This window comes from Hyla sarda, chromosome 12 (assembly GCF_029499605.1).
Source record: "Hyla sarda isolate aHylSar1 chromosome 12, aHylSar1.hap1, whole genome shotgun sequence".
Taxonomy (NCBI): Eukaryota; Metazoa; Chordata; class Amphibia; order Anura; family Hylidae; genus Hyla; species Hyla sarda.
The window spans coordinates 33,471,515-33,498,175 of NC_079200.1; the positions used below are offsets into that span (position 1 = coordinate 33,471,515).

General features: G+C 41.1%; 1 protein-coding gene across 12 annotated transcripts in view; it reads right to left on the reverse strand.

Moving 5' to 3' along the window:
- The window catches only part of SRCIN1 (SRC kinase signaling inhibitor 1), a 489,213-nt gene that overhangs the window by 125,631 nt on the left and 336,921 nt on the right, over positions 1 to 26,661 (reverse strand). For 2 of the 12 annotated variants that reach the window (XM_056548585.1, XM_056548581.1), the window contains exon 1: positions 24,225 to 24,659. The exons of 8 other annotated variants lie outside the window; for them this stretch is intronic. The gene's annotated coding sequence lies outside the window, so the exon portion shown is untranslated. Of the gene's footprint in view, positions 1 to 24,220; positions 24,660 to 26,661 lie in introns of those variants that run through there. 2 more of the 12 variants (XM_056548584.1, XM_056548580.1) reach the window with 1 other exon arrangement.

The following is a 26,661-nucleotide window of genomic DNA, read 5'->3' on the forward strand; positions in this document are numbered from 1 at the left end:
GAGTAGGAGCAAATCCCCATAGCAAACCTCTCCTGCTCCGGACAGTTCCTGACATGGACAGAGGTGTCAGCAGAGAGCACTGTGGTCAGACTGGAAAGAACTACACAACTTCCTGTGTAGTATACAGCAGCTGTTAAATACTTTTAAGATTTTTAAATAGAAGTAATTTACAAATCTTTCTGGACCCAGTGGATACGATTTTTTTTTCTCCCACTGGAGTACCCCTTTAATCCTTCCAGTACTTATCAACTGCTCCAGAGGAAGTTGTGTAGTTCTTTCCAGTCTGACCACAGTGCTCTCTGCTGACACCTCTATGGGGATTTGCTTCTACTCTGCACAGTTCCTGACACGGAAAGAGATGGCAGCAGAGAGCACTGTGGTCAGACTGGATAGAACTACACAACTTCCTCTGGAGCATACAGCAGCAGATAAGTATGGGAAGAAATAAGATTTTTAAATAGAAGTAATTTACAAATCTGTATAACTTTCTGGCACCAGTTGGTTTGAAAATGTCTGTTTTCCACTGGAGTACCTCTTTAACTTACCTTCTGCCACTGGAATCAGTCTCCTGTCCTTCAGCCCCAGTCTTCTTTGGCGCCTGACATGTCACACTGGGCATAGCTAATCGATGTCTGGCCCTGGCCGGTGATAGGCTGATCGGCAGTGTGATGTAACGTTACATGACACTGCCGTTTAGCCTATCACCAACCAAGGCGGGACACCGCTTCGGACGGTGATTAACTGAGCCAAGGGTAATGTGTTGGGCACCAAAAGTTGATAGAACACCAGGGCCTGAGGACGGTAGAGAGGAATGTAATTCCAGTGGCATCGGGGAAGTAGCAGAAGTCAATAGGAATTTCCAAGTGTCATGTAAACAGGGCCTAAGCGGTTATCACAGCAACAACACATCTACACCATTTTCAACAGAATATCTATGTAATTTTCAGCCCGGAATTTGCCTGCCCCCACACCACATCACACAAATTAACAGCAAGTAAATAGCACGGTGTCTTATAATATTAATATATTAAAAGTTTAGTTTGGTGACAGGTTCTCTTTAATATTATAAGTATCTTCTATCTTGATCAGAGTTTAGTAATCAGGAAGCCTCCAGCTGTTGCAAAGCTACGACTCCCAGCATGCCTGGACCAGAGGTGATCTTAAAGGGGTACTCCGGTGAAAACCTTTTTTCTTTTAAATCAACTGGTGGCAGAAAGTTAAACATATTTGTAAATTACTTCTATTAAAAAATCTTAATCCTTCCTGTACTTATTAGCTGCTGAATACTACAGAGGAAATTATTTTCTTTTTGGAATGCTCTCTGATGACATCACGAGCACAGTTCTCTCTGCTGATGTTATAATAATAATATTAATGCTTTATTTATTGTTGTCCTTAGTGGGATTTGAACCCAAGTCCCCAGCACTGCAAGGCAGCAGTGCTAACCACTGAGCCACCATGCTGCCCTTAGCATACATTTGACTTCACAACAGAGATTGAAGTGCTGGCACTGCTCTCCCTCTATATATTCTCCATTAAACAGTCTGTGTGCGTACTCTAGCAGCGTATCTTCATGCGGTGGTGCTCATGTACTGCGATAGTGATAGGATGAATGCAAATCCAAATAATCAAGAAGAAAGTACAGGCAACTCACCACGTTGTAGTAACTTCGTGTTTATTACTGGGACATGCAGGTAAAGCGGCTCCACGCCACACCGGGATGCCGAACACTAGTGCGTTAACCGATGACAGCTGTTTCTTTCCTTTCAGGAACTTCAACAGATCGTCTCCATTCACCTGTGCACGTGACTATATATCTCCTCCTTTACTTGTGACGTCGTGCCGAGGTGAGCAGAGCTTCAATCTTACAAATAGATTTACCAATATTAGATTTATAGAAAAAGGAAAGGAAAGAAAGGAAAGAAACAGCTGTCATCGGTTAACGCACTAGTGTTCGGCATCCCGGTGTGGCGTGGAGCCGCTTTACCTGCATGTCCCAGTAATAAACACGAAGTTACTACAACGTGGTGAGTTGCCTGTACTTTCTTCTTGATTATTTGGCTTAGCATACATTTGCTATGCATGGTTGCTAAAATGGACAGAGATGTCAGCAGAGAGCACTGTGTTCGTGATGTCATCAGTGTTCCCAAAAGAAAGGAATTTCCTCTGTAGCATTCAGCAGCTAATAAGTACTGGAAGGATTAAGATTTTTTAATAGAAGTAATTTACAAATATCTTTCAACACTGGAGATGAAGAAAAAATGCGGAGCACTCACCAAGCTTCAACTGCAGCTGTAGTTTATTGCAAAACTTACATCATAGGGGTACACGGACGGGGAAGTTGTGCGGAGGACGCGGGGGTGTAATCTCGGTGACGGACCGTTGCACGCTTCTGAGTTTCGTCAGACCGGGAGTGACGGGTTCACAGGAAGAGGTGTGCTTAAAACAGGTAAGTGTAGTGACGCTGCAGGTGAATCTGTGCGTCATTGGCTACAACACCGTTACATATAACTCTTAAAAAATTATACAAGTGCAAGTTAAAAGCAAACTTCTTATCTAATGAGACAATTATATTCAATATGCCAACTTATAACAAAGCACTATACTCTTGTTTGTCATTTAAGCGTTTCGCTGCTATTGAGCAAATAGTGAATATAGCGCAAGGTCTGAATAAACACCAAAAATTGTTGAAAAATGAAGCCAGGTGGATCATCTGGCTGGTGCCACCGGCCCGATGGCTTAAATGACAAACAAGAGTATAGTGCTTTGTTATAAGTTGGCATATTGAATATAATTGTCTCATTAGATAAGAAGTTTGCTTTTAACTTGCACTTGTATAATTTTTTAAGAGTTATATGTAACGGTGTTGTAGCCAATGACGCACAGATTCACCTGCAGCGTCACTACACTTACCTGTTTTAAGCACACCTCTTCCTGTGAACCCGACACTCCCGGTCTGACGAAGCGCAGAAGCGCGCAACGGTCCGTCACCGAGATTACACCCCCGCGTCCTCCGCACAACTCCCCGGTCCGTGTACCCCTATGATGTAAGTTTCGCAATAAACTACAGCTGCAGTTGAAGCTTGGTGAGTGCTCCGCATTTTTTCTTCATCTCCATTGTTGAAAGTGTTATCCTCTATATCTTCAGCGAGACAGCACCGCACATAGAGTTCATACAGCAGTTAAAGGGGCCGTACACTATAAATATCCGGACATCAACCTGTTAACTTTAGTGGTGCCGAGTACCCTCTGATAGACTGTTATAATTTACAAATATGTTTAACTTTCTGCCACCAGTTGATTTAAAAGAAAAAGGTTTTCACCGGAGTGCCCCTTTAAAATGGCTCCGTTCTGTTCCCTGCCGCAAGTTAAACTGTTAGTTTGGTCTCCTCCCGGCCTGGTAGGAGACCAAACTCAGGAAGTGGGTACGGGGCATGGCGAGGCACAGCTCTCACAGGCTTCAGTGACGTCACGCCTGCTCAGGAACGCCCACTTTGTCCTGTCGGGAGCTCACATAATGTGAGCAAGGGGAAAGGTTTAAACAGCTTATAAAGCTTGGAACATATTTTTTTTCACAGCTGGAGGGGTGTTAGGAGTAGTAAGGGAATATAATCTGAGTTAGCTTACAAAACATGCTTTGATGACAGGTACTCTCTAACAAAAATTATATGTGGTTGAATACATAATCAAAAATATATTGGACAGGACACTTTAAAACAAATTTTCCCCCCATTTAAAAAAAAAATTTTTGGGGGGAGAGGGAGGGGTTTGCGTGCATTACAATGATCATCATGTATATAACTAGTTAGGTGGCCTCTAATAGATAAAGTGCCGAAGCCCACAGGTCAGAAGAAATGACCTCCTATGGAGGTTTTTTGTATGTTAGAGGCCACATTGGTGTCAACTTTTCTGCATAGAAGTCAATGAATATTGAAAGATCAGTCAGCAGGATCTAAGGCTGCATAAGCGTATTACATGACACAACCCCTGACCTGATGACCTCAACTGATGGCTGTCAGGGTCTCGGGTCACCAGGAACGCGGTCAGGTGGGGATTTGCATTCAGAATACAGTAACAGTCTGCAAGGCTGAAAAAAGACGGTGGGGTTTTAGGTTGAACTCGGTGAACTCGTGTTGATCCAGAGGAAGTAAAAAAAAAAAAAAAAACACGAGGCCGACACCAACTGCCCCACGACAGAGGAAAAATTCCTTCCCGTCCCCAATATGGCAATCAGAATAAATCCCTAGATCTCCATAAATCTAGTATCCATGACCTCTAATGTTATATGAAGGCAAAAAATGCACATGTAATGCACTGGTGTAACACTAGCCTTTTCGAAACTTTTGCGTACTGATGGGTTGATGCTTTAATTAACAAACATTATGTATTATATCAGATTTAAAGGGAATCTGTCACATTAAAAATGGAATTGAAGTAAAAGGAAAGGGTTCTTTCACAAGATAATATTAAATTATTATTCCATGTAACACAACGTGTTTCTAGTCCATACCAGGCTCTTCATCAGGATCTATTTACCTGACAAAAAGCCCCGTAGAGTCTCGAAATGCGTTGTGTTATGTGGAATAAACCTACATTTTTTTTGCTTGGTGGAATAAACCTTTTGCTTTCCTGCTACTCCAATGACATACCAGCGTGTGAGAGCAGGACAAGCAGGGCTTGGGAACTGAGGACAGGCAGGGAATGATCATAGAATTAAATATATAAATAAATTAAAACGTTTGACTGAATTTTTCCCATTTCAAAATCTATATTAATGTGTATGTCTATGTCTGCTGGTTTTGTGTATATATTGTGTAGATAGTGTAGATGTCTAGAGTATCTCCCATAAGTGAGTCCACCCATCACATTATATACAGTTTCTCCCATAAGTGAGTCCACCCCTCACATTATATATACAGTATCTCCTATAAGTGAGTCCACCCCTCACATTATATACAGTATTTCCCATAAGTGACTCCACCCCTCTCATTATATATACAGTATATCCCATAAGTGAGTCCACCCCTCACATTATATATACAGTATCTCCCATAAGTGACTCCACCTCTCACATTATATACAGTATCTCCCATAAGTGAGTCCACCCCTCACATTATATATACAGTATCTCCCATATGTGACTCAACCCCTCACATTATATATACAGTATCTCCCATAAGTGAGTCCACCCCTCACATTATATATACAGTATCTCCCATAAGTGAGTCCACCCCTCACATTATATACAGTATTTCCCATAAGTGACTCCACCCCTCTCATTATATATACAGTATCTCCCATATGTGACTCAACCCCTCACATTATATATACAGTATCTCCCATAAGTGAGTCCACCCCTCACATTATATATACAGTATCTCCCATAAGTGAGTCCACCCCTCACATTATATACAGTATATCCCATAAGTGAGTCCACCCCTCTAATTATATATACAGTATATCCCATCAGTGACTCCACCCCTCACATTATATATACAGTATATCCCATCAGTGACTCCACCCCTCACATTATATATACAGTATCTCCCATAAGTGACTCCACCCCTCACATTATATATACAGTATCTCCCATAAGTGAGTCCACCCCTCACATTATATATACAGTATCTCCCATAAGTGAGTCCACCCCTCACATTATATATACAGTATCTCCCATAAGTGAGTCCACCCCTCACATTATATACAGTATTTCCCATAAGTGACTCCACCCCTCTCATATATACAGTATCTCCCATATGTGACTCAACCCCTCACATTATATATACAGTATCTCCCATAAGTGAGTCCACCCTCACATTATATACAGTATATCCCATAAGTGAGTCCACCCCTCACATTATATATACAGTATATCCCATAAGTGAGTCCAACCCTCACATTATATACAGTATATCCCATCAGTGACTCCACCCCTCACATTATATATACAGTATCTCCCATATGTGACTCAACCCCTCACATTATATATACAGTATCTCCCATAAGTGAGTCCACCCCTCACATTATATACAGTATATCCCATCAGTGACTCCACCCCTCACATTATATATACAGTATATCCCATCAGTGACTCCACCCCTCACATTATATATACAGTATCTCCCATAAGTGACTCCACCCCTCACATTATATATACAGTATCTCCCATAAGTGAGTCCACCCCTCACATTATATATACAGTATCTCCCATAAGTGAGTCCACCCCTCACATTATATACAGTATTTCCCATAAGTGACTCAACCCCTCACATTATATATACAGTATCTCCCATAAGTGAGTCCACCCCTCACATTATATACAGTATTTCCCATAAGTGACTCCACCCCTCACATTATATACAGTATCTCCCATAAGTGAGTCCACCCCTCACATTATATACAGTATTTCCCATAAGTGACTCAACCCCTCACATTATATATACAGTATCTCCCATAAGTGAGTCCACCCCTCACATTATATACAGTATTTCCCATAAGTGACTCCACCCCTCACATTATATACAGTATCTCCCATAAGTGAGTCCACCCCTCACATTATATATACAGTATCTCCCATAAGTGAGCCCACCCCTCACATTATATATACAGTATCTCCCATAAGTGAGTCCACCCCTCACATTATATACAGTATCTCCCATAAGTGAGTCCACCCCTCACATTATATATACAGTATTTCCCATGAGTGAGTCCACCCCTCACATTATATACAGTATCTCCCATAAGTGACTCCACCCCTCACATTATATATACAGTATCTCCCATAAGTGAGTCCACCCCTCACATTATATATACAGTATATCCCATCAGTGACTCCACCCCTCACATTATATATACAGTATATCCCATAAGTGACTCCACCCCTCACATTATATATACAGTATATCCCATAAGTGAGACCACCCCTCACATTATATATACAGTATATCCCATAAGTGAGTCCACCCCTCACATTATATACAGTATATCCCATAAGTGAGTCCACCCCTCACATTATATATACAGTATTTCCCATGAGTGAGTCCACCCCTCACATTATATATACAGTATCTCCCATAAGTGAGTCCACCCCTCACATTATATACAGTATATCCCATAAGTGAGTCCACCCCTCACATTATATACAGTATATCCCATAAGTGAGTCCACCCCTCACATTATATACAGTATATCCAATAAGTGACTCCACCCCTCACATTATATATACAGTATCTCCCATAAGTGACTCCACCCCTCACATTATATATATACAGTATATCCCATATGTGAGTCCACCCCTCACATTATATATACAGTATATCCCATAAGTGACTCCACTCCTCACAGTATATATACAGTATCTCCCATAAGTGAGTCCACCCCTCACATTATATATACAGTATATCCCATATGTGAGTCCACCCCTCACATTATATATACAGTATCTCCCATAAGTGAGTCCATCCCTCACATTATATATACAGTATCTCCCATAAGTGACTCCATCCCTCACATTATATATACAGTATCTCCCATAAGTGAGTCCACCCCTCACATTATATACAGTATATCCCATAAGTGACTCCACCCCTCACATTATATATACAGTATATCCCATAAGTGACTCCACCCCTCACATTATATATACAGTATCTCCCATAAGTGACTCCACCCCTCACATTATATATACAGTATATCCCATAAGTGAGTCCACCCCTCACATTATATATACAGTATCTCCCATAAGAGAGTCCACCCCTCACATTATATACAGTATATCCCATAAGTGAGTCCACCCCTCACATTATATATACAGTATATCCCATAAGTGACTCCACTCCTCACATTATATATACAGTATCTCCCATAAGTGACTCCACTCCTCACATTATATATACAGTATATCCCATAAGTGAGTCCACCCCTCACATTATATATACAGTATCTCCCATAAGTGACTCCACTCCTCACATTATATACAGTATCTCCCATAAGAGAGTCCACCCCTCACATTATATACAGTATATCCCATAAGTGAGTCCACCCCTCACATTATATATACAGTATATCCCATAAGTGACTCCACCCCTCACATTATATATACAGTATCTCCCATAAGTGAGTCCACCCCTAACATTATATATACAGTATATCCCATAAGTGACTCCACCCCTCACGTTATATATACAGTATCTCCCATAAGTGAGTCCACCCCTCACATTATATATACAGTATCTCCCATAAGTGACTCCACCCCTCACATTATATATACAGTATCTCCCATAAGTGAGTCCACCCCTCACATTATATATACAGTATCTCCCATAAGTGACTCCACCCCTCACATTATATATACAGTATCTCCCATAAGTGACTCCAACCCTCACATTATATATACAGTATCTCCCATAAGTGAGTCCACCCCTCACATTATATATACAGTATCTCCCATAAGTGACTCCACCCCTCACATTATATATACAGTATCTCCCATAAGTGACTCCACCCCTCACATTATATATACAGTATCTCCCATAAGTGACTCCACCCCTCACATTATATATACAGTATCTCCCATAAGTGACTCCACCCCTCACATTATATATACAGTATCTCCCATAAGTGAGTCCACCCCTCACATTATATATACAGTATCTCCCATAAGTGACTCCAACCCTCACATTATATATACAGTATCTCCCATAAGTGAGTCCACCCCTCACATTATATATACAGTATCTCCCATAAGTGAGTCCACCCCTCACATTATATATACAGTATCTCCCATAAGTGACTCCACCTCTCACATTATATATACAGTATATCCCATAAGTGAGTCCACCCCTCACATTATATACAGTATATCCCATAAGTGAGTCCACCCCTAACATTATATATACAGTATATCCCATAAGTGAGTCCACCCCTCACATTATATATACAGTATCTCCCATAAGTGAGTCCACCCCTCACATTATATATACACAGTATATCCCATAAGTGACTCCACCCCTCACATTATATATATACAGTATATCCCATAAGTGACTCCACCCCTCACATTATATATACAGTATCTCCCATAAGTGAGTCCACCCCTCACATTATATATACAGTATATCCCATAAGTGAGTTCACCCCTCACATTATATATACAGTATCTCCCATAAGTGAGTTCACCCCTCACATTATATATACAGTATATCCCATAAGTGAGTCCACCCCTCACATTATATATACAGTATATCCCATAAGTGACTCCACCCCTCACATTATATATATAGTATCTCCCATAAGTGAGTCCACCCCTCACATTATATACAGTATATCCCATAAGTGACTCCACCCCTCACATTATATATACAGTATATCCCATAAGTGAGTCCACCCCTCACATTATATATACAGTATCTCCCATAAGTGAGTCCACCCCTCACATTATATATACAGTATATCCCATAAGTGACTCCACCCCTCACATTATATATACAGCATATCCCATAAGTGACTCCACCCCTCACATTATATATACAGTATATCCCATAAGTGACTCCACCCCTCACATTATATACACAGTATCTCCCATAAGTGACTCCACCCCTCACATTATATATACAGTATCTCCCATAAGTGAGTCCACCCCTCACATTATATATACAGTATCTCCCATAAGTGACTCCACCTCTCACATTATATATACAGTATATCCCATAAGTGAGTCCACCCGTCACATTATATATACAGTATCTCCCATAAGTGAGTCCACCCGTCACATTATATATACAGTATCTCCCATAAGTGAGTCCACCCCTCACATTATATATACAGTATCTCCCATAAGTGAGTCCACCCCTCACATTATATATACAGTATCTCCCATAAGTGACTCCACCCCTCACATTATATATACAGTATCTCCCATAAGTGAGTCCACCCCCCACATTATATATACAGTATCTCCCATAAGTGAGTCCACCCCTCACATTATATATACAGTATCTCCCATAAGTGAGTCCACCCCTCACATTATATATACAGTATATCACATAAGTGAGTCCACCCCTCACATTATATACAGTATATCCCATAAGTGACTCCACCCCTCACATTATATATACAGTATATCCCATAAGCGACTCCACCCCTCACATTATATATACAGTATATCCCATAAGTGAGTCCACCCCTCACATTATATACAGTATATCACATAAGTGAGTCCACCCCTCACAATATACACAGTATCCCCCGTAAGTCAGTTCACCCTTCACATTTTCATGTGACAACACTGAAGAAATGCCCCTCTGCTACAATGTAAAGTTAATGTTGTGTCCCCTCAAAATAACTCACAGGCATTAATGTCTAAACCTTGGCAATAAAAGTAAGTGCACCCCTAAGAGGAAATATCCAAATTGAGCCCAAAGTGTCAATATTTTGTGTGACCACCATTATTTCCCAGCACTGCCTTAATGGGGTACTCCGTTGAAAAAAAAATTCTAATCAACCGGTGCCAAAAAGTTTAACAGATTGGTAAATTACTTCTGTTAAAAAATCTTAATCCTTCCAGTACTTATTAGCTACTGAATACTGCAGAGGAATTATTTTTCCTTTTGGATTTCTTTTCTGTCTGACCACAGTGCTCTCTGGAACTGTCCAGAGCAGCATATGTTTGTATGGGGATTTAGTCCTGCTCTGGACAGTTCCTGACATTAACAGAGGAGTAAGCAGAGAGCACTGAGGACAGACGGAAAATAAATTAAAATAAAAAAGAATTTCCTCTGCAGTATACAGACGCTTATATGTACTGGAAGGAATAAGATTTTTTAATAGAAGTAATTTACAAATCTGTTTAACTTCCTGGCACCAGTTGATTTAAAAAAAAAAAAAAAAAAAGTTTTCCAGGGGAGTACCCCTTTAAGCCTCTTGGCCATAAGGTTCACCAGATCTTCACAGGTTGCGCCTAGAGTCCTCTTCTATTCCTCCATGATGACATGACGGAGCTGGTGAATGTCACAGACCTTGCGCTCCCCACCTTCCTTTTGAGGATGTCCCACAGATTCTCAATAGGGTTTAGGTCTGGAGATATGCTTGGCCAGTCCACCACATTTACCCTTCAATTCTTTAGCAAGGCAGTGGTTGTCTTAGAGGTGTTTGGGTTGGTCTCATGTTGGGAATACTGCCCTGTGGCCCAGTCTCTGAAGGGAAGGGATCATGCTCTCCTTCAGTATGTCACATGTTGGCATTCATGGTTCCCTCAATGATCTGTAGCTTCCAGTACCAGCAGCGCTCATACAGCCCCAGACCATGACGCTCCACCACCATGCTTGACTGTAGGTAGGACACACTTGTCTTTGTTCTCCTCATCTGGTTTCCCCCACACATGCTTGACACCATCTGAACCAAATAAGTATTTCTTGGATTAATGGAACCATGTCCTTAGTCTGCATTTCTCTTCAGCAAACCGTTTGCAGGTTTTCTTGTGCTTTATCGTTACAAGAGGCTTTCTTTTGGGACAACAGCCATGTAGACCAATTTGATGCAGTGTGCGGCGTATGGTCTAAGCACAGACAGGCTGATCCCCTACCCATCCCTTCAACCTCTGCAGCAATGCAGGCAGCCCTCATACGCTGATTTTAAATAGACAATCTCTGGATAGGATGCTGAGCACGCACACTCAACCTTATTGGTCGACCATAGTGAGGCCTGTTCAGAGAGTTCTTTTCTATGAGGTGCCATGTTAAACTTCCACTGACCAGTATTAGAGAGTGTGAGAGCCATAACATCAAACCTAAGACAAATGCTCCCCATTCACATCTGAAACCTTTTTGTTGCCAAGGTTTAGACATTTATAGCTGTGTGTTGAGTTATTTTAAGGGGACACAGCATTAAACACAGTTATACAGGCTGTGCACTCACTAGTTTACATTGTAGCAGAGGGTCATTACTTCAGTGTTGTCACATGAAAAGATATCAAATATGTAAAAAAATGTGAGGGGTGGACTCACTTATGGGAGATCCGGTATATAATGTGAGGGGTGGACTCACTTATGGGAGATACTGTGTATATAATGTGAGGGGTGGAGTCACTTATGGGAGATACTGTATATAATGTGAGGGGTGGACTCACTTATGGGAGATACTGTATATAATGTGAGGGGTGGACTCACTTATGGGATATACTGTATATAATGTGAGGGGTGGACTCACTTATGGGAGATACTGTATATATAATGTGAGGGGTGGACTCACTTATGGGAGATACTGTATATAATGTGAGGGGTGGAATCACTTATGGGAGATACTGTATATATAATGTGAGGGGTGGACTCACTTATGGGAGATACTGTATATAATGTGAGGGGTGGAATCACTTATGGGAGATACTGTATATAATGTGAGGGGTGGGCTCACTTATGGGAGATACTGTGTATATAATGTGAGGGGTGGAGTCACTTATGGGAGATACTGTATATAATGTGAGGGGTGGACTCACTTATGGGAGATACTGTATATAATGTGAGGGGTGGAGTCACTTATGGGAGATACTGTATATATAATGTGAGAGGTGGACTCACTTATGGGAGATCCGGTATATAATGTGAGGGGTGGACTCACTTATGGGATATACTGTATATATAATGTGAGGGGTGGAGTCACTTATGGGATATACTGTATATATAATGTGAGGGGTGGACTCACTTATGGGATATACTGTATATATAATGTGAGGGGTGGACTCACTTATATGAGATACTGTATATATAATGTGAGGGGTGGACTCACATATGGGAGATACTGTATATATAATGTGAGGGGTGGACTCACATATGGGATATACTGTATATATAATGTGAGGGGTGGACTCACTTATGGGAGATACTGTATATATAATGTGAGAGGTGGAGTCACTTATGGGAGATACTGTATATATAATGTGAGGGGTGGACTCACTTATGGGAGATCCGGTATATAATGTGAGGGGTGGACTCACTTATGGGATATACTGTATATATAATGTGAGGGGGGGACTCACTTATGGGAGATACTGTATATATAATGTGAGGGGTGGACTCACTTATGGGATATACTGTATATAATGTGAGGGGTGGAGTCACTTATGGGAGATACTGTATATATAATGTGAGGGGTGGAGTCACTTATGGGAGATACTGTATATATAATGTGAGGGGTGGAGTCACTTATGGGAGATACTGTATATATAATGTGAGGGGTGGACTCACTTAAGGGAGATACTGTATATATAATGAGAGGGGTGGACTCACTTATGGGATATACTGTATATATAATGTGAGGGGTGGAGTCACTTATGGGAGATACTGTATATAATGTGAGGGGTGGACTCACTTATGGGAGATACTGGATATAATGTGAGGGGTGCAGTCACTTATGGGAGATACTGTATATAATGTGAGGGGTGGAGTCACTTATGGGTTATACTGTATATATAATGTGAGGGGTGGAGTCACTTATGGGAGATACTGTATATATAATGTGAGGGGTGGACTCACTTATGGGATATACTGTATATATAATGTGAGGAGTGGAGTCTCTTATGGGAGATACTGTATATAATGTGAGGGGTGGACTCACTTATGGGATACACTGTATATATAATGTGAGGAGTGGAGTCTCTTATGGGAGATACTGTATATAATGTGAGGGGTGGACTCACTTATGGGAGATACTGTATATATAATGTGAGGGGTGGACTCACTTATGGGAGATACTGTATATATAATGTGAGGGGTGGAGTCACTTATGGGATATACTGTATATATAATGTGAGGGGTGGAGTCACTTATGGGAGATACTGTATATATATATAATGTGAGGGGTGGAGTCACTTATGGGAGATACTGTATATATAATGTGAGGGGTGGACTCACTTATGGGAGATACTGTATATAATGTGAGGGGTGGACTCACTTATGGGAGATACCGTATATAATGTGAGGGGTGGAGTCACTTATGGGATATACTGTATATATAATGTGAGGGGTGGAGTCACTTATGGGAGATACTGTATATATAATGTGAGGGGTGGAGTCACTTATGGGAGATACTGTATATATAATGTGAGGGGTGGACTCACTTATGGGATATACTGTATATAATGTGAGGGGTGGACTCACTTATGGGAGATACTGTATATATAATGTGAGTGGTGGAGTCACTTATGGGAGATACTGTATATATAATGTGAGGGGTGGACTCACTTATGGGATATACTGTATATATAATGTGAGGGGTCGAGTCACTTATGGGAGATACTGTATATATAATGTGAGAGGTGGTGTCACTTATGGGAGATACTGTATATATAATGTGAGGGGTGGACTCACTTATGGGAGATACTGTATATTTAATGTGAGGGGTGGACTCACTTATGGGAGATACTGTATATATATAATGTGAGGGGTGGAGTCACTTATGGGATATACTGTATATTTAATGTGAGGGGTGGACTCACTTATGGGAGATACTGTATATATATAATGTGAGGGGTGGAGTCACTTATGGGAGATACTGTATATATAATGTGAGGGGTGGAGTCACTTATGGGAGATACTGTATATAATGTGAGGGGTGGACTCACTTATGGGAGATACTGTATATATAATGTTAGGGGTGGACTCACTTATGGGAGATACTGTATATATAATGTGAGGGGTGGAGTCACTTATGGGAGATACTGTATATATAATGTGAGGGGTGGACTCACTTATGGGATATACTGTATATAATGTGAGGGGTGGACTCACTTATGGGATATACTGTATATAATGTGAGGGGTGGACTCACTTATGGGAGATACTGTATATATAATGTGAGGGGTGGAGTCACTTATGGGAGATACTGTATATATAATGTGAGGGGTGGAGTCACTTATGGGAGATACTGTATATATAATGTGAGGGGTCGAGTCACTTATGGGAGATACTGTATATATAATGTGAGGGGTGGACTCACTTATGGGAGATACTGTATATATAAAGTGAGGGATGGACTCACTTATGGGATATACTGTATATAATGTGAGGGGTGGACTCACTTATGGGAGATACTGTATATATAATGTGAGGGGTGGAGTCACTTATGGGAGATACTGTATATATAATGTGAGGGGTGGACTCACTTATGGGACATACTGTATATATAATGTGAGGGGTGGAGTCACTTATGGGATATACTGTATATATAATGTGAGGGGTGGAGTCACTTATGGGATATACTGTATATATAATGTGAGAGGTGGACTCACTTATGGGATATACTGTATATATAATGTGAGGGGTGGACTCACTTATGGGAGATACTGTATATGTAATGTGAGGGGTGGAGTCACTTATGGGAGATACTGTATATATAATGTGAGAGGTGGACTCACTTATGGGAGATACTGTATATAATGTGAGGGGTGGACTCACTTATGGGAGATACTGTATATATAATGTGAGGGGTGGAGTCACTTATGGGATATACTGTATATATAATGTGAGGGGTGGAGTCACTTATGGGAGATACTGTATATATAATGTGAGGGGTGGAGTCACTTATGGGAGATACTGTATATATAATGTGAGAGGTGGACTCACTTATGGGAGATACTGTATATATAATGTGAGGGTTGGAGTCACTTATGGGAGATACTGTATATATAATGTGAGCGGTGGACTCACTTATGGGAGATACTGTATATATAATGTGAGGGGTGGAGTCACTTATGGGAGATAATGTATATATAATGTGAGGGGTGGACTCACTTATGGGATATACTGTATATATAATGTGAGAGGTGGACTCACTTATGGGAGATACTGTATATATAATGTGAGGGTTGGAGTCACTTATGGGAGATACTGTATATATAATGTGAGGGGTGGAGTCACTTATGGGAGATACTGTATATATAATGTGAGGGGTGGACTCACTTATGGGAGATACTGTATATATAATGTGAGGGGTGGAGTCACTTATGGGATATACTGTATATATAATGTGATGGGTGGACTCACTTATGGGAGATACTGTATATATAATGTGAGGGGTGGACTCACTTATGGGATATACTGTATATATAATGTGAGGGGTGGACTCACTTATGGGAGATACTGTATATATAATGTGAGAGGTGGACTCACTTATGGGAGATACTGTATATATAATGTGAGGGTTGGAGTCACTTATGAGAGATACTGTATATATAATGTGAGGGGTGGAGTCACTTATGGGATATACTGTATATATAATGTGAGGGGTGGAGTCACTTATGGGAGTTTCTGTATATATAATGTGAGGGGTGGACTCACTTATGGGAGATACTGTATATATAATGTGAGGGGTGGACTCACTTATGGGAGATACTGTATATATAATGTGAGGGGTGGACTCACTTATGGGAGATACTGTATATATAATGTGAGGGGTGGACTCACTTATGGGAGATACTGTATATATAATGTGAGGGGTGGAGTCACTTATGGGATATACTGTATATATAATGTGAGGGGTGGACTCACTTATGGGAGATACTGTATATATAATGTGAGGGGTCGAGTCACTTATGGGAGATACTGTATATATAATGTGAGGGGTGGACTCACTTATGGGAGATACTGTATATATAAAGTGAGGGATGGACTCACTTATGGGATATACTGTATATAATGTGAGGGGTGGACTCACTTATGGGAGATACTGTATATATAATGTGAGGGGTGGAGTCACTTATGGGAGATACTGTATATATAATGTGAGGGGTGGACTCACTTATGGGACATACTGTATATATAATGTGAGGGGTGGAGTCACTTATGGGATATACTGTATATATAATGTGAGGGGTGGAGTCACTTATGGGATATACTGTATATATAATGTGAGAGGTGGACTCACTTATGGGATATACTGTATATATAATGTGAGGGGTGGACTCACTTATGGGAGATACTGTATATGTAATGTGAGGGGTGGAGTCACTTATGGGAGATACTGTATATATAATGTGAGAGGTGGACTCACTTATGGGAGATACTGTATATATAATGTGAGGGGTGGACTCACTTATGGGAGATACTGTATATAATGTGAGGGGTGGACTCACTTATGGGAGATACTGTATATATAATGTGAGGGGTGGAGTCACTTATGGGATATACTGTATATATAATGTGAGGGGTGGAGTCACTTATGGGAGATACTGTATATATAATGTGAGGGGTGGAGTCACTTATGGGAGATACTGTATATATAATGTGAGAGGTGGACTCACTTATGGGAGATACTGTATATATAATGTGAGGGTTGGAGTCACTTATGGGAGATACTGTATATATAATGTGAGCGGTGGACTCACTTATGGGAGATACTGTATATATAATGTGAGGGGTGGAGTCACTTATGGGAGATAATGTATATATAATGTGAGGGGTGGACTCACTTATGGGATATACTGTATATATAATGTGAGAGGTGGACTCACTTATGGGAGATACTGTATATATAATGTGAGGGTTGGAGTCACTTATGGGAGATACTGTATATATAATGTGAGGGGTGGAGTCACTTATGGGAGATACTGTATATATAATGTGAGGGGTGGACTCACTTATGGGAGATACTGTATATATAATGTGAGGGGTGGAGTCACTTATGGGATATACTGTATATATAATGTGATGGGTGGACTCACTTATGGGAGATACTGTATATATAATGTGAGGGGTGGACTCACTTATGGGATATACTGTATATATAATGTGAGGGGTGGACTCACTTATGGGAGATACTGTATATATAATGTGAGAGGTGGACTCACTTATGGGAGATACTGTATATATAATGTGAGGGTTGGAGTCACTTATGAGAGATACTGTATATATAATGTGAGGGGTGGAGTCACTTATGGGATATACTGTATATATAATGTGAGGGGTGGAGTCACTTATGGGAGTTTCTGTATATATAATGTGAGGGGTGGACTCACTTATGGGAGATACTGTATATATAATGTGAGGGGTGGACTCACTTATGGGAGATACTGTATATATAATGTGAGGGGTGGACTCACTTATGGGAGATACTGTATATATAATGTGAGGGGTGGACTCACTTATGGGAGATACTGTATATATAATGTGAGGGGTGGAGTCACTTATGGGATATACTGTATATATAATGTGAGGGGTGGACTCACTTATGGGAGATACTGTATATATAATGTGAGGGGTGGACTCACTTATGGGAGATACTATATATATAATGTGAGGGGTGGACTCACTTATGGGAGATACTGTATATATAATGTGAGGGGTGGAGTCACTTATGGGATATACTGTATATATAATGTGAGGAGTGGACTCACTTATGGGAGATACTGTATATATAACGTGAGGGGTGGAGTCACTTATGGGATATACTGTATATATAATGTGAGGGGTGGAGTCACTTATGGGAGATACTGTATATATAATGTGAGGGGTGGACTCACTTATGGGAAATACTGTATATATAATGTGAGGGGTGGACTCACTTATGGGAGATACTGTATATATAATGTGAGGGGTGGAGTCACTTATGGGATATACTGTATATATAATGTGAGGGGTGGACTTACTTATGGGAGATACTGTATATATAATGTGAGGGGTGGAGTCACTTATGGGAGATACTGTATATATAATGTGAGGGGTGGAGTCACTTATGGGATATACTGTATATATAATGTGAGGGGTGGACTCACTTATGGGAGATACTGTATATATAATGTGAGGGGTGGACTCACTTATGGGAGATACTGTATATATAATGTGAGGGGTGGACTCACTTATGGGAGATACTGTATATATAATGTGAGGGGTGGACTCACTTATGGGATATACTGTATATAACGTGAGGGGTGGAGTCACTTATGGGAGATACTGTATATATAATGTGAGGGGTGGACTCACTTATGGGAGATACTGTATATAATGTGAGGGGTGGACTCACTTATGGGAGATACTGTATATATAATGTGAGGGGTGGACTCACTTATGGGATATACTGTATATATAATGTGAGGGGTGGACTCACTTATGGGGGATACTGTATATAATGTGAGGGGTGGACTCACTTATGGGATATACTGTATATATAATGTGAGGGGTGGACTCACTTATGGGATATACTGTATATATAATGTGAGGGGTGGACTCACTTATGGTATATACTGTATATATAAGGTGAGGGGTGGACTCACTTATGGAATATACTGTATATAATGTGAGGGGTGGACTCACTTATGGGAGATAATGTATATAATGTGAGGGGTGGAGTCACTTATGGGATATACTGTATATATAATGTGAGGGGTCGAGTCACTTATGGGAGATACTGTATATATAATGTGAGAGGTGGACTCACTTATGTGATATACTGTATATATAATGTGAGGGGTGGAGTCACTTATGGGATATACTGTATATATAATGTGAGGGGTGGAGCCTCTTATGGGAAATACTGTATATATAATGTGAGGGGTGGACTCACTTATGGGATATACTGTATATATAATGTGAGGGGTGGACTCACTTATGGGAGATACTGTATATATAATGTGAGGGGTGGAGCCTCTTATGGGAGATACTGTATATATAATGTGAGGGGTGGAGTCACTTATGGGAGATACTGTATATATAATGTGAGGGGTGGAGTCACTTATGGGAGAAACTGTATATATAATGTGAGGGGTGGACTCGCTTGTGGGGGATACTGTATATAATGTGAGGGGTGGACTCACTTATGGGATATACTGTATATATAATGTGAGGGGTGGACTCACTTATGGGATATACTGTATATATAATGTGAGGGGTGGACTCACTTATGGTATATACTGTATATATAAGGTGAGGGGTGGACTCACTTATGGAATATACTGTATATATAATGTGAGGGGTCGAGTCACTTATGGGATATACTGTATATATAATGTGAGGGGTGGACTCACTTATGGTATATACTGTATATATAAGGTGAGGGATGGACTCACTTATGGAATATACTGTATATAATGTGAGGGGTGGACTCACTTATGGGAGATACTGTATATAATGTGAGGGGTGGAGTCACTTATGGGATATACTGTATATATAATGTGATGGGTCGAGTCACTTATGGGAGATACTGTATATATAATGTGAGAGGTGGACTCACTTATGTGATATACTGTATATATAATGTGAGGGGTGGAGTCACTTATGGGATATACTGTATATATAATGTGAGGGGTGGAGTCACTTATGTGATATACTGTATATATAATGTGAGGGGTGGAGTCACTTATGGGAGATACTGTATATATAATGTGAGGGGTGGAGTCGCTTATGGGATATACTGTATATATAATGTGAGGGGTGGACTCACTTATGGGATATACTGTATATATAATGTGAGGGGTGGAGTCACTTATGGGAGATACTGTATATATAATGTGAGGGGTGGACTCACTTATGGGATATACTGTATATATAATGTGAGGGGTGGACTCACTTATGGGAGATACTGTATATATAATGTGAGGGGTGGAGCCTCTTATGGGAGATACTGTATATATAATGTGAGGGGTGGAGTCACTTATGGGAGATACTGTATATATAATGTGAGGGGTGGAGTCACTTATGGGAGAAACTGTATATATAATGTGAGGGGTGGACTCGCTTGTGGGGGATACTGTATATAATGTGAGGGGTGGACTCACTTATGGGATATACTGTATATATAATGTGAGGGGTGGAGTCACTTATGGGAGATACTGTATATATAATGTGAGGGGTGGAGTCACTTATGGGAGATACTGTATATATAATGTGAGGGGTGGAGTCACTTATGGGAGATAATGTATATATAATGTGAGGGGTGGAGTCACTTATGGGAGATACTGTATATATAATGTGAGGGGTGGAGTCACTTATGGGAGATACTGTATATATAATGTGAGGGGTGGAGTCACTTATGGGAGATACTGTATATATAATGTGAGGGGTGGAGTCACTTATGGGATATACTGTATATATATAATGTGAGGGGTGGAGTCACTTATAGGAGATACTGTATATATAATGTGAGGGGTGGACTCACTTATGGTATATACTGTATATATAATGTGAGGGGTGGACTCACTTATGGGATATACAGTATATATAATGTGAGGGGTGGACTCACTTATGGGAGATACTGTATATAATGTGAGGGGTGGACTCACTTATGGGAGATACTGTATATATAATGTGAGGGGTGGAGTCACTTATGGGAGATACTGTATATATAATGTGAGGGGTGGACTCACTTATGGGAGATACTGTATATATAATGTGAGGGGTGGACTCACTTATGGGAGATACTGTATATAATGTGAGGGGTGGACTCACTTATGGGATATACTGTATATATAATGTGAGGGGTGGAGTCACTTATGGGAGATACTGTATATATAATGTGAGGGGAGGACTCACTTATGGGAGATACTGTATATATAATGTGAGGGGTTGACTCACTTATGGGATATACTGTATATATAATGTGAGGGGTGGAGTCACTTATGGGAGATACTGTATATGATGTGAGGGGTGGACTCACTTATGGGAGATACTGTATATGATGTGAGGGGTGGACTCACTTATGGGAGATAATGTATATAATGTGAGGGGTGGAGTCACTTATGGGATATACTGTATATATAATGTGAGGGGTGGACTCACTTATGGGAGATACTGTATATAATGTGAGGGGTGGACTCACTTATGGGAGATACTGTATATATAATGTGAGGGGTGGACTCACTTATGGGATATACTGTATATATAATGTGAGGGGTGGACTCACTTATGGGAGATACTGTATATATAATGTGAGGGGTGGAGTCACTTATGGGAGATACTGTATATAATGTGAGGGGTGGACTCGCTTATGGGGGATACTGTATATAATGTGAGGGGTGGACTCACTTATGGGATATACTGTATATATAATGTGAGGGGTGGACTCACTTATGGGATATACTGTATATATAATGTGAGGGGTGGACTCACTTATGGTATATACTGTATATATAAGGTGAGGGGTGGACTCACTTATGGAATATACTGTATATAATGTGAGGGGTGGACTCACTTATGGGAGATACTGTATATATAATGTGAGGGGTGGAGTCACTTATGGGAGATACTGTATATATAATGTGAGGGGTGGAGTCACTTATGGGAGATACTGTATATATAATGTGAGGGGTGGAGTCACTTATGGGATATACTGTATATATAATGTGAGGGGTGGACTCACTTATGGGAGATACTGTATATATAATGTGAGGGGTGGACTCACTTATGGGATATACTGTATATATAATGTGAGGGGTGGAGTCACTTATGGGATATACTGTATATAATGTGAGGGGTGGAGTCACTTATGGGAGATACTGTATATATAATGTGAGGGGTGGAGTCACTTATGGTATATACTGTATATATAATGTGAGGGGTGGACTCACTTATGGGATATACTGTATATATAATGTGAGGGGTGGACTCACTTATGGTATATACTGTATATATAATGTGAGGGGTGGACTCACTTATAGGAGATACTGTATATATAATGTGAGGGGTGGACTCACTTATGGGATATACTGTATATATAATGTGAGGGGTGGAGTCACTTATGGGATATACTGTATATAATGTGAGGGGTGGAGTCACTTATGGGAGATACTGTATATATAATGTGAGGGGTGGAGTCACTTATGGTATATACTGTATATATAATGTGAGGGGTGGACTCACTTATGGGATATACTGTATATATAATGTGAGGGGTGGACTCACTTATGGTATATACTGTATATATAATGTGAGGGGTGGACTCACTTATAGGAGATACTGTATATCAATCTGCGCAGCTCAATTTAATTTGAAACACGGTGGCTGCAGATTGGATTCCATTTTAAATGTAACAGGTGCCCTGTAAGAAATCCCTCTGTTCCTCTTCCCATTACATTATATTATACTGAGGTTAGGCAGACACTTCTGCTACCTATTTTGAAGGAAAAAGTGTGCAGATGACAGCTTATAAATATAGAAAAAGGAAAAAACACATTTGCATTTGTTTTCTAGATTAGAATTTACTAACACCCACTGTCATCCGAGCCCATTTGTCTGGAAAAAGAAGGAAGCGCAGCAGAAAATGGGGAAATTGGCAAGTGTGCATGTAGGAATAAGCTGGTTGTAGGGGACTTATATTACATGTAAATGTCATGTGATGTGAAAAATATGATAATATTAATAAACAAACAAATACATATATATTAAGACAACAGTGGGAAACATCAATATTTTCATTATTGTTTCCCAGTGTGCACTAGACCTCCACCATCTATTGGAAGGACTGTGTCAGAGAGACTATATATATATATATATATATATATATATATATATATATATATATGCGGCAATGGAGGAAAATGCTAATTAATTTAATCTAAAATTCATCTTCCAGCAAAAGAGTCAGGCGAATTTGCACAAGTCTGATGATATCAACCCACTAAGGTGAAGGACAGAGAACAGTGTGTGGCACTACAGAGCAGGTACACAGATGGCAGTGTATAGTGTTAACTGGAGGCTATACAAGCACGATTGTCAATCACAATGCAGCGTAATGTGGTGGCTTTTCAATCTCGCTCGGTTCCCCTGATGCATGACATCACATTCTAAGTTACTGAGCTTTAACATGGATGATATATTGGCTTTACAAGGAGACTGGAAATCGTTTTGGACACTGACAATGAGTATTTAAAGGGTCACGGGAAGGCAGAGATAGGAATGAATGCCCTGACTGATGCAGAAAATGCAGACAACAATGTGTGCCTGTCAATGCCAGGCCAAGAGGGCATGAGATATGGCAGCAGTGTGGGGCACTTTCTTGGCAGGGAGATTGTGTGAAATGAAATCTACCGTAAACAAGGCTCTCAGGTAGCTTCTCCCGGCAGACAATGCTGGCTCTGAGCCTATTTACACCTGTCTGGAGGATTTCTCCATTTACAGCAACCTGGAAGCCGAAGAGCAAATGGAACAGGTTGCAGACAGAGGAGCGTAAAAGCCTGAGACACCACCATGTAAGAAGACGAGGAGGGTATGAGGAGGAGACCATGAATGAGCCTCAGTCTTACCTACTCTATGGATCTCTAAATCCTGCACTGACTGCTAATCCATCAGAAGAGGCACCTCCGTGCAGCGGGGACGAGGAGATCAGCACCATTCCTCTTGGTTACATGATGCTGTCTAGAAAGGAGGATGTGAAGGGGCACGTACTGCACCCCCCTGCCCGTTTCATGCACGAAGCACTCTCCCAGGGCTCTGTCCGGCTTCACCATTCCGCCTGGCACAACCCTGACCTTAGCGATGCGAGTCCCGCGCTCCTTCGCCTTTACCATAAAGATGTGGTTGCTGTGGAGACCGCACTCCACCTGTCTTCCCTGCACTTTGCAGCCAGAGTCTCTCTCGTAATCCAATGCAACAAGGAGCGATGCTGGCAGATCAGCCCATACTACAAGACAGAGCATCTGCTGCCACTGAGGAGGGAGGGAAGGAGCAGCCGAGGAATGCAGATCCAGGGGTTCCTGCAGCCTGATCCATCAGAGGAGGGAGGAGAGGAGGAGATGGAGGCAGGCTCCGCTACAGCAAGACACCTCCTTCATGAGAAGGGGGCAGGGTGTCCTTACACCTGCACAGTGTAGATAAAGCTAGGAGCCCCAACCCCAGCAGTCACAGAGAGCGTGTATTATCCTCCAGCTTTATCTGAGGGCCAGCTGCTGCAGCCCACTGATAGGGACAGGGGGCTATTAGGGTTAGGAAATTCAACTAATCTGATACCGATTTCCCCTATCTGTAGCAGTGATTCCCAGACAGCAGGAGACCAGAGGTCCTTGTGTGGTTCAATGTCTACTATAAGTCACCTACACTTGATGCTGCTGGCTGCCAGGTCACATCCCAAGGCTACATGAGGACAATGGTTCACAATATGTTGTATATAACCTATGGCAAGAGGAGACTTCTGAAGATGGTGGGATTCAACGGCGCTGACCAGGAGCAGACACGTCAGGTAGGTAGGAAGGTAGCTTTATTAAAACAATGCAAATGCGTTTCACCGCAGGTGCAGCTTCATCAGGCCTGATGAAGCCGCACCTGTGGTGAAACGTGTTGCATTAATAAAGCTACCTTCCTACCTACCTGACGTGTCTGCTCCTGGTCAGCGCCGTTGAATCCCACCATCTTCAGAAGCCTCCTCTTGCCATTGTCTCGCTCGGATGGGAAGGCTGCAGACTGGACCTACCTCTCACCACTCTGACCACTGTTGTGTGTGAGCTTACACAACCGCACTTGGTAAGGGCATTTTCCATTACACTTGTGGACCCTATACCTGTGGTATTACGCTATGGAGCGCTCTCTCTCTTTTCTTTTTAGCTCGTAAAAAAAAAAACAGTAACTAAAAGAACCGAAACACAGTGTGCTATGGACCTTTCCTGCAACTCTGGATTTGTAAAGTCTATTCACATTGGACGGTAAGAGTAAAGGTATGTGCACACTATGGAATGGAAATTCAACAAGGAATTTCCTAGCTGAATTTCCACAGTGGATTCCGCCGGAAGGGTAAACAGGTCTGCGGAATCCGTCAGAGAGGTTCATTTTCCAATGAGACGGTGCGAACTGCCGAATATAAGCGCCAATTCCGGAGCGTTGCTCCGGAATTGGCGCTTATATTTGTCAGTTCGCACCGTCTCATTGGAAAATGAACCTTTCTGACGGATTCCGCAGACCTGTTTACCCTTCCGGTAGAATCCAATCTCAAATGAACCAGAATTATTTGGCACAATATTTGGAGCAGAAATAGAGACCCATTTACTTAACGGCATTTTACTTGCAAATTTCACCTTAGGATATGTTCATACCACGGAATCGCTGCTCAGAGATTCCGCTGCCCTAATCTATCATTGGTGTCATTGGGTCTTTCCATCATCTATTTACACTGCATAACTTCAGTTCACTTCGCTGCGGGTCTGCACAGTCCTAGAGCCAAAGGATTTTGGCAGATGCCACTCAGATGGAATCTCTGACCAGGAATATACCCGGGCGATGATTCCGCCGTGTGAACATACCCTTAATGACTGACATGCCGGTTCTTACGGCTGAATTTGAATCCACGTAGTAAATATCGGTGCGTAAACTGTGTGTAAACAGAGTTGCCGAAATCCTATTAGACTCAGTTAGAGACTTTGAAGTGGAATTCTCCTCAAAATCAGCATGACTTGACCCAAAATTACTCTGGGTGAGACTTATGAAAACCTATGCAAGGGAAGAGTGGTGCAGTTGCCCATGGCAACCAGTTTGCTTCTTTCATTTTTGAAGATACCTGTGAAAAATGAAAGAAGAAAATCTGATAGGGTACCATGGGCAACTGCACCACTCTTCCTCTGCACAGGTTTTGATAACTCTACACCTCGGTATACACAAGCTCTAAGTCTAAAAAGGGATGGAAATTAGGCAAATATTACTTATAATGCTGCAAAATGAAAAACAACACAGCAACAAGAAAGTGGATGAGGTCAGAGGC